This window comes from Magnolia sinica, chromosome 7 (genome assembly GCF_029962835.1).
Source record: "Magnolia sinica isolate HGM2019 chromosome 7, MsV1, whole genome shotgun sequence".
Taxonomy (NCBI): domain Eukaryota; kingdom Viridiplantae; phylum Streptophyta; class Magnoliopsida; order Magnoliales; family Magnoliaceae; genus Magnolia; species Magnolia sinica.
Genome location: NC_080579.1, coordinates 89857618 through 89868836, shown reverse-complemented (window position 1 = coordinate 89868836; position 11219 = coordinate 89857618). Strand labels below are relative to the sequence as shown.

Here is an 11219-nt window from a genome sequence, read left to right as displayed (position 1 = left end):
CTATAAAAATTACCTAAGGAAGTGTTTGCTTTTACCATATCAACCTTCCTAATTTCCAAGGCTTCGACCTTTCTAGCCAATGCAACGAATTTTGCATTAAGGTCTTCTTCCTCTCTTAGAACATACATTCCCGCTTTCTCTCTAGGAATGAGTTTAGTTTGGTTTGATTTAGCAGAGACATCCCATGTCTGCGTATTCTCTGCTAACAAATCTAGAAAATCCCAAGCCTCATTATGATCTTTGTCAAGAAAGGTTCCAACACACATCATCTCTATGAACTGACGGGTATCCATGGTGAGCCCCTTTCAAAAGCATCAATCACATGCCATGGTTCATAACCATGACGTGGACAAGTAATTAGAATGTCTTTGAAGCGCTCCCAAGCTTGAAAAAATAGTTCATTCCTCTTTTGGGAGAATGACATGATTTCTTATTTTAGTGCATTTGTTTTGTGCTCGGGAAAGAACTTTTTCAAAAACTCTCTACTTAAGGCTTGCCATGAAGTGATGGTATTAGGTCTTAGAGAGTTGAGCCATGCTTTGGCCCGATCCTTTAGAGAAAATGAGAATAACCTAAGTTTAAGTACATCCCTATTGCCATTGTTTACTTGTAACGTTGCAATTACTTCCTCAAAATCCTTGAGGTGCAAGTAGGGGCTTTCAGAATCCCAACCATGAAATTTAGAAATTAATTGAATCACACCTGGTTTAAAATCAATGTTCCTTGTCTGAGCAGGGAACACTATACAAGATGGTAAAGTTGATCTTTCAGGGTGTAGATGTTCATGTAAAGTCCGTGGTTGGTTTAACACATTCCTATGAACTTCATTTTCATCCTCAAGAGGAGGATTACGTTGATTTTCTCTATTTTGATTTATAGTTGGATCTAGCAGATTTGGATTTGGATTATCAACTGGGTCTGCCATGGAATCCAAGTGATGTTGAATGCCTTTTCTAAGTGAATGATCAAGGCTTGGAACTAGTCCCCCTTTAGAGGAGAGTCGATTGTTTTGATCCCTACTCCAATGGGACATAAACCATTCACACCACACAACAAATACCACTAATTCAAATAGCAAGTATGATATTTAAAATAAAAAAAACTTAAATCAACAACCCAGACGGCAATGCCGGCCGGGAGGGTTCAATCCACAAAGCAAAATAAATCAACAACCCAGGCGGCAAGGCCGGTCATGAGGGTTCAATCCACAAAGCAAAATAAATCAACAACCCAGGAGGCAGGGCCGACCATGAGGGTTCAATCCACAAAGCAAGATAAATCAATAACCCAGGTAGCAGGGCCAACCATGAGGGTTCAATCCACAAAGCAAAATAAATTAATAACCTAGGTGGTAGGGCCAACCATGAGGGTTCAGTCCATAAAAAAATAAAATAATAAATAAATAAAAGTAAAACTAATGAAGAAATTAAACTATACTAATCTGGAAAATAGATTCAACGGATGATCTTTATGATCAAACAGCAACTGTAGGACAACCATAACACTTGGGTGATAAAATTCCAAGCAGGGCAACCTTATGTCATAGTTAGTGCTTGAAAGACCCAACAGAATTTATTTTCAAAGAAAAAGAAAATAGAAGAAAGAAAGAAAGAAAAAATCTACAAAAAATCTGGAGGGTTTAGAAGAGAACTTACCTTAGATATCTTGCACAGATCTGATCTATCTCAATCTCTCCCCGGCAACGGCGCCAAAAACTTGATTGCTTGCCTCCAAGTGCAGAGGTTCGTAAGTAGTATCTCGTGAATACAGGGTCGATCCCACAGGGAGATGAATTGTGAGAAGAAAAAAATCAAATGCAAAACAAACTAAGTAATAAAAATTAATCTGATGATTTGATTTTGGGATTTTTGAATGGATGTAATTCAACTGAATAAAATAACACCCAAGCTTCAAAGTTCCACACATAGATTAATGTTCCAAAATCATGATGACTTGGATAACACAACTAGGATCTGAGTACTATGGTCAGCCTAATCGAAAAATAAAACAGTTTAAATATTTTAATAAATGATATAAAAGATTAGAAAATAATGGATTTGCACCATTGACATATATTCTCAAGCGCCAGTGATTTTAAGTATTCAATATCTATAGGATAATGAATATCAAAGAAATATAATAGGTTGAGAACATCTCCTATCTAGAAAATCTGATTGATCTAGGGTAAGCCTATCCATCAATGTGGATCTCATATGATGTTTAAGAATGCCCTAGGAAATTCTAAATATTGCTCTTGAATGCTTCTAATGATGTTTAAGAATGCCTTAGGAGGCCCTATTTATAAGTAGGGAATTTCAATTTTCGTACAAAGTTGAAAACCCTAGAAAACGCCTCAAATATACATATTTTTCTAAAATAGACTTCTCGCTGCATAGTTCATTTAAAAGACTTTCTGCTGCGTAGTTTTCCAAAATAGACTTCAGAGCTTTAGAATACACTTTTCAGGACGATTTCAGGATTCTTCACTTCAAATCTTCGATTCTTTTCATTCCTCACTTGGTTTTCTTAGATCTTTGGCATTTGAATTCTTCAATCTTGGTTTCCTAAGATCCATCCCTTGCCTTGGTGATTTTTGAGCATCAAAATCTTACTTTTTAGCACCCTTTTTCAATCCAAGCTCTTAAATTCACCTTGCAATACATACATGAGTAAAATAGAATATTAAGATGATTTATGTTCATAAAACCAAGATATAAATGGGAAAAATTATGCAATATTTGAGTCTCAACAACCGAGCGCTCATGTGGGGCAACTTTGCCTGTCAGGGAGCCCATAAACTATCTGCCCGAAGGCATATGCTATGATCAGTCACTTCTCATATCGGGTATACATATGATGCATATGATTATGAATCATGGATCTATACTATACATGTTATGTGGTGATGGGATCTGATCAAAACGAAGATGGGCCTAGACGGCCTATATGATACAGGTATGGGCCTATTAATGGGCCCTAGGGAGAGAGTGACAATGCGGACATTTAACTAACATCATCCTTACAATGTTGACATCAAACCATCATTGCTCCCAAGGCACGACCTGCCATGAATCACGCATTGCAATGAGCCTTGTATAGATCTTGTTGGGCCTCGACCCAAGGGCCCAAATACATCAAATGGGCCTCAAACCATGGACTCATATATCTCAAGTGGGCCTTAGTGGGCGGGCCACAAATACATTAAGATGGGCCTCATCAATGGCCTTAAAATAATCTCCAAAATGGTTGGACGGTTGGGATGAAACTCATGCATCATGGTAGGTCCCATAGGGATGGAAGGCATAGATAAATCACATACTCCATGGTGGAGTTCCACACTGATGAAAGGTGTGGACACGATACATACATAAGTGGGTTCTAAGTATGACTCACCATAATGTTTATTTTCCACCTAACTTAGGGCCCAACATAATGTTAATTTTCAATCCAACTGTTCATAAGGCCACGTGGACCAAGGTAGGGCCCACTGTAATATTTATTTGCAATCCAATCTATTCATAAGGTCACGTGGACCTTGGGTAGGGCCCACTGTAATATTTATTTGCAATCCAATCTATTCATAAGGTCACGTGGACCTTGGGTAGGGCCCACTGTAATATTTATTTATCATTCAACCTGTTTATAAGGTCACGTGGACCTGGGGGTGGGCTTGGGGCCCACCGTAATGTGGTTCACAAATCCAATCCACCCATTATGTGTGTCCCACTTGACTGAGGGTTCAGACCAAGTTTCAGCTTATCCAAATTTCAGGTAGGCCCTACCGAGTGATTTTATATGTTTTAGGCATGTCCTCACATGATTTTAGATGGTATGGCCCACCTAAGTTCCGTATACGGCTGATTTTTGGCAGGGGGGCCACTGCCCTAAGGGCCCACCCAATGCACGGCGTTGATGTTCGAAACGCATCACGGTGGGGCCCACAGCTGGCGCCGTGAGGCCCAGCCCGTCCGTCCGCCCGCCCACTGACAGCGGCAGTAGCACCTGCTGCTGCCTCATGTGTTGTTGTTTTTTTTTTGAAATAACAAAGTCTACGGTTTTTCCTATGTGGAGCCCATATCAGATGAATCCACTCCAGCCATTGGATTCTACGGCCCATGATCGATGAAATGAGACCAATATGTTACATGTTTTTGGCGAATAGAAGGATCAAAGTGGGTTTCAATGGTAATACCGCTATTTCCTATGGTATGGCCCGCCAGAAAATGGGATTAACTTCATTTTTCGGCTCAACGCCTAAAATGAGCTGAAGAATGGAATGGACGGCGTGGATCGGCCCCATACATCAAGGTGGAGCCTACGTGAGTGGCCCACCCCAAAAGCACCTTTTTCCCTTTTTTTGTTAGCTTGTAAATACACACCCTACCAGTACACGCACTCCATATTAGCCACTGTCCAGCGTCCAGGACGCTGGATGGCATGGATACACAACATTGTAGTGGGTCCCACGTGGACATGGCCCACACATCAAGGTGGGTCCCACATGAACGTGGCTCACCGGTTGGATCAACATGATATTTGTGTCTTCCTTCATCTTGGCCGTCTAACGGACCCACTACAAGGTGGGCCTCACAATCGGGCAGCCAAGATCGCCTTGCACATGGTGGCCACAAGACATCACACTAAAGAAGTAGAAAGAGAGAGAGAGAGAGAGAGAGAGAGAGAGAGAGAGAGAGAGAAATGAGCGGTGTAGATGGAGGGACCCCGCCACTATGGGTCCCTCATATGATTGCAACACATACATCAAATTAGGTCCCACATAAATCATGAAATCAACGGTAGAAACACAAGGATCACCCACCTCTAGGCCTTCTCCTTGCTTCCTTGGTCTTCTAGGCTCCTTATCTTCACTTTTGATGGTGGTGATGATGAATGAACGGTTGAGATGGGAGATGAGAAGGTAGGGAAAGTGGGCCACACTTGGCATTTGGGAGGGAGAAGCTTGGACATGTGAGAGTGTGTTGCTTGGAGATATTTTTGAGAAATGAGGAAGAGAGAGAAGTGATGGGTGAAAAGGATGGGTGAGGTGTAATAGGTGATGGGTGGAGTGATGGGTTGTAAGAAAGGGATGGGTGGAGAGAGAGAGAGTTGACTTTTGGTAGCTTGTGTAAGAGAGAGGTAAGGATAGGGTATGAGTTGCTTGTACTTGACTTGATATGAGATGTGTACTTGATTGATTGATGGAATAGGTCGTAGAGATTCTCTTGAAATTCGTACGCATGGCATTTTTTTCGAATTGAACGTGGGCCTACATCTTTTACCCTGGGTATCGGTTTGGTGCGCGAGTCGTGGCGTTTGAACCGTGACGATGGCGCGGTCGCCAAAGTACAGGTTTCGGTTCGAGCAGACTTCGGTATGCGGGACTCGGCTTAGAATTGCGCGCAAATGTCGGATACAAGTCGAGAATTACCGGAATTCGACCGGTAGGACCGCGGAAGCATACGGAATGGTACGGACTAGGGTACGGGTCTTACATATAAGCTATTTAATGGTGGAATAGTTCAAATGAAAAATAATGTTGCTTGTAAAATTATTAAGATTGGGACAGTAAGAATTGAGATGCGTGATGATATTATTAGTATTCTAACAAGGTGTGTTGGGATTTATGTTGCGAAATCACACAAATATGGATCTAGGATAGCAATCCAAGAGCACCAAGCAATCACAAAAAATACAGAGATTTAACACGGAAAACCCTTGCGGGAAAAAATCACGGTACAAAGCGACAAAAAATTTCATAAAGATAGAAGACTTACCCGGTTTGAGCAATCCTCAAACCTCACATTTTCTCCACCCCTTGAAACCCTATAACCCTTTTAAAAACCGTAAAATGCTTTAGAATTCCCTTAGAATACCTCCTAGTTCCGTATACGACCATTTATATAGCTTTAGAAACAAGTAGAACCAGAACAAGAAACAAAAATCGCAGAATCTGCATTTCCGCAAACGAATCTGTGTCGATAACATTGAATTAGCTTCGATGTCATCGAAAAATGACAAAAACAATCCAGCGACCAGGGCTAAAATTTTTGAAAAAACTCGATGTCATCGACCAGCTTCAATGTCATCGAACTGGGTTCGATGACATCGAACAATGTAAAAACAGATTAAAGACATCTGTCTATAATAATCTCCATCATGTCTTCAATATTCAAATATGTAACTTCTTATCCTGTTCTCTTATCTTTGCCTCGTATCATAGCTTCATCCTCGCTTCTTGTGCATACTCCGTCCTCCTTTTACGCCACCGCCAAGCCCAGAGAAGTTGCACATAACTTAAACTTCTCTGAATGAACGATCTTAGTGAGAATGTTTGCCGGATCTAAATCCACATGCCCAACCACCTTTGCTCCTGTCTTCTCAAAAGTAAGAAGTAGTCTTTTGTACCTCGAATGTATCGAAGTAACCATCTCACCGCCTCCTAATGTTACTTGCCGGGGTATTTGCTTACAACACCAATTGCCTGTAAAATAACCGGTCTAATACAAACCATGTCATACATTGTCAACCGTATTTGAATAAGGTTTATGAGATATATCTTGCTTTTCCTCATCTGTTTTAGGACATGTCTTGAGGAAAACTTGAAGTGAGCCACGTAGGGAACGCTCACTGGCTTTGCTTGGTCCATCGCATACCTACTTAAGGTATTCTACTTATGATTACTAAAGGCTACTCATCTTCAAGTCTCTATGAATATAAATGCCAAGAACCATCTTTGCAGCCCCACGATTCTTCATCTCGAATGTCTCACTTAATCGAGTCTTTAGTACGTTGATTTCAGACATGACATGATTGTCAATTTATATGTCATCAACATATAATTCCCGACTCACCATGAAGGAATCAAATTTTATATTACTGCCTAGGCGATAGGTCGTACCACGACCTCTTACAAACTTTTTTTTCTCAGCCCCTTTAAACTTTGAACTGCTCTGGTTGCTTCATGAATAACAATACTTCCGATTTCCCATGCATAAGTGTAGTCTCCACATCCATCCTTTCAACTCGAGATTATTTGGGGCAACCAGCGCCAACACGAATCTGATAGACACCTGCTATACCATTGACGCGAATATCTTTGAGATAGCCCTTCACTACCAGCATCGTTTTATATTTATATTGTATCCTCTTGAAGATCCACCTGCATCCAACTATTTTTCGGCCCACTGGAAGCTCCACTGGCTCCCATGTGTCGATCTGGTACAATGAGTCCATCACATCATCCATAATCACTTTTCACTTCTCAACACCAGGCTCACCTAGAGCTATCTGAATAGTAGACGGATCCCCCTCGTCTTTAACAAGAGCATATGCGATGTTGGAGACATGCATGTACCTTGTCGATATCTTACAATTATGCTGTGTGATTCTTCTCACAAGTGGCTGCTCCACCTGCTCTATATCTCTATCCGTGTGTCTCAGCCTTCATGCCTTGATCGCTTATGTGGCTATGGCCAGCATGCACACATGTGCAGAGGTGGAATCTGCTACAGCCACTACAGCTTCATCTGTTGAAGTGCTCCCGATTAACCTATAAAGATTACCGAGTCGTTATGTTTTCATGATTACTAGTACCCCTTTAGATACTTTAAGGGCACCATCAATACCTGTGAACTTGTATCTTATAGCCTTAAGTGCACCAAGAGAAATCAGACTCTTCTTCATGTCCGCAATGTGCCTTACCTCAGTTAGGGTATGCTCTGTCCCATCAAATATTTTGATGCGCACCATACCAATAACCACAACATTACAGGCACTGTCATTGCCCATAAACACATGTTCACCATCTCACTCTCTGTAGCTGCCGAACCAACTCTAATAAGGAGTCATGTGAAAGGATGTCGCTGTGTCTAGAATCCACTCGCCCCTACGATCATCGTATGGGCGTCTGATCATAGACACAGATAAGACATCACCATCACATCCACTCGGTCCATCTGACGTGGCAGCGTTGGCCTCCCTGTACGAAGCCTCAGATTCTTCCCTCTTAGATTTAGGATTTGCACAATCCTTCTTCATGTGTCCTTCTATTCCACAGTTTCAGCACTTTAACTTTCATTTGCCCTTACCCTTGGATTTAGATATAGAGCTTGGAGTCCTGTACCATATTCAGAATTCCTGCCCTCGTAATCAGTGCATCGGAAGATGTCCCCATGTCATTGTTAAGCTTTCTCATAGCCTTCCGTTGAAGAGCTGAGATAACGACGTCGACACTCAGGGTTTTATTTGTGGTGCACATCGTGTCCTTGAATGACTCATATGATGCTGGAAGAGAATTCAACAACATAAATGCTTATTCCTTATCTTTGATCACCTCCTCCATATCCAATAATTTACACACCAATTTATTAAAGTTACCGATGTGGGCCTCCAGATCTCCACCCTTTGCCATCCTGAAGTTATACCATTGTAGCTTTAAGTGTGGGCGATTTTCAGAGGATTTTTTCGCATAGACATTCTCTAACTTCGCCCATAACTTAGCCGCAGTTTTCTCCCTCATAACATTGTAGAGAACTTCATCCGTGAGACATAAACAGATGGAGGCTAAAGCATTACTATCAAGAGTCTCCCATTCTTCATCCTTCATAGTCGATTTTCACTCCTCAAGAGCCTTAGCTTTACCTTGCTTGGTTAATAAATTAATCATCTTAATCTTCCACAACTTAAAATTAATTTTGCCTGAGTACTTCTCAATATTAAACTTGGTGTTTTCCATTGATGCTAATCTTGTAGATTCAGATCTGTGCCCTAACAATAACTCTGATACTACTTGTTGGGAATTGTGCTGCGAAATCACACAGATATGGATTTAGGATAGCAATCCAAGAGCACCAAGCAATCACAAGAAACACAGAGATTTAATGTGAAAAATCCTTGTGGGAAAAAACCACGGCACAAAGCGACAGAAAATTCCACTATGAAAGCTTAGATTACAAAGATAGAGGACTTACCCGGCTTGAGCGATCCTCAAACCTCACCTTTTCTCCACCCCTTGAAACCCTAGAATCCTTTTAGAAACCTATAATGCTTTAGAATTCCCTTAGAATACCTCCTAGTTCCGTATACAACCATTATATAGCTTTAAAAATAAGTAGAACCAGAATAGTAAATAAAAATCGCAGAATCTGCGTTTCCGCAAATGAATCTGCATAAACCTTCAATGACATTGAACTAGCTTTGATGTCATCGAAAAATGACAAAAACAATCCACCGACCGGGGCTAAAAATTTCGAAAAAACTCGATGTCATCGAATAGTGTAAAAACAGATTAAAGACATCTATCTACAATAGCATGTTCGAAATTAGAAGAAAAGTTTGATATCTTTCGATACAATTGACTCAAACAACTTCAAGATCACAACGGAATGTGGTGTCAAGGAAGTTGCAAAAGGGGCCTTGATTGTGATAAAAGAAAACAAAATGGGTAGCTCATGTCAGCTTCTAAGGGTACAATTTTAGGAAGAGCAAAAATGATCATGCTAGGTAATGCAAATTAAATACACTTGTAGTATATGTGTTGGATTACGTGAGTTAGCGTGGTTTAATAAAGTTTCATAAGAGAAATTTACTCACAGATATAAAGTTTTATAAGTTAAACTTTTGTAAGAATTGTATATTTGAAAAGTAGTATATAGTGAGTTTTAATGCTATAATTCATCATAATAAGAGTATTTTAGATTATTCACACTCAGATATATGGGGTCTTTCTAAAGTCCATTCATAGAGAATTAAACTATTTTGTTTCATTCAATGATGATTACTTTAGGAAAGTGTGAGTCTATATTAAAATGCAAGTTTAAAGTATTCTTCACTTTTAAGTAGTGATAAGCCTTAGTTGAAAAATAGACATGTAAGAAGATAGAGTGCTTGATGACAAACAATGAGGGAGAGTTCAAATTGGTTGAGTACACAAAATTATGCAAAGATTAGGATATTGCTTGTCACTTCACTACACCTAATACACTACAATAGAATAGTGTTGTAAAATGGATGAACATAATATCTTAGAGAAGGCACATAATATGTTGAGCAAGTCTGGTCTATCAAAGAAATTCTTGGCAAAAGTAGTGAATACAACATATTTTCTTATCAATAGATCACTTAACAAGACGATAAAGTTGAAAACTCTAGAAGAGATATATTCTGATCAACTTCCCACTTACTCTGATATATGTATATTTAGTGGTCCTGCTTATATTGATGTTAGTATTGATAAGTTAGAATCGAGGACAACGAAGTGTATCTTCCTTGATTATGCAACAAATGTTAAAATAGGTGATGGTATGCTGGTCGTGAGAAACCTAAGTGCATTATCAGTAAGGACGTTTGGTTTAATGAGTCTATTTTGGTGAAAGCAACTAAACCAGATGAGTAAAGATAATATATGTCATATTGCAAAAATCGGCACCTGAGTATGGAAACTCTGATTCCGAATTTCCAGGTGTGAAGCGAAAATGCCCGTGGGCGAGTTACTATGTGCCCACGATATCCAGTTAACATTCACATATGAATAAAAGTTAAGTAAATGTAACTAAACCCAGAAATGTATTACTAACATTCAAAATATACAATTCAAAAAGTGGTGTTTGCATAAATGGAGATTATACAAGCCGCCATATATATATACCCAAAATGATTAAAGTGTAAAGTTTTTAGTTTTTGCCTAATTCTCCAAAACATAACAATGGTGGTGCAAGTCAATTTAAGCCTACTAGTCTGAGATATTCTTAGTACCTGCATCAATAATATTGCATGATTGGTGTTTTAAAATATTATCTCAGGTGGAAGTGAGTAGTTAACTCAATAGTTCCAGTAGTTTTAAGTTATACATGTTATTAAGTCAATCGGTGCAGGTAATGATAAAGTAAGTAAACAAACACTTCTTGAATACTTTTGTTAAATGCATGAATCAGATTATGAAATGATGCATGCGCCTTACAATCCAATGCTCCCTCACAAGAGACTTTAACGCGCCTGTTTCACAAATACCAACACTCCCTCATCATGCGACTCCAATACCAAATCGCAATAGTCTAATCTAGTGCAATGCGATTGATATATATGATTAGCTAGGTGATTATTAATCCCAGTTCATAAAGCAGATTAGTGAAGCTAAGATACCGCCATTATATCACGAGTTTCTACCCTGATCACGAGGCTCGATGCTGCCGTAGCGAATATTCACCTGTGTCCCTTAATTC

At 39.7% G+C, this 11219-nt stretch overlaps 1 non-coding gene across 1 annotated transcript; it reads left to right on the top strand.

Moving 5' to 3' along the window:
* The first annotated feature begins 335 nt into the window (after positions 1-335).
* LOC131252389 (small nucleolar RNA R71) lies at positions 336-442 on the top strand. The gene has a single exon (XR_009174412.1). It is a non-coding gene; the product is annotated as a small nucleolar RNA R71 (small nucleolar RNA).
* The last annotated feature ends 10777 nt before the right edge of the window (positions 443-11219 follow it).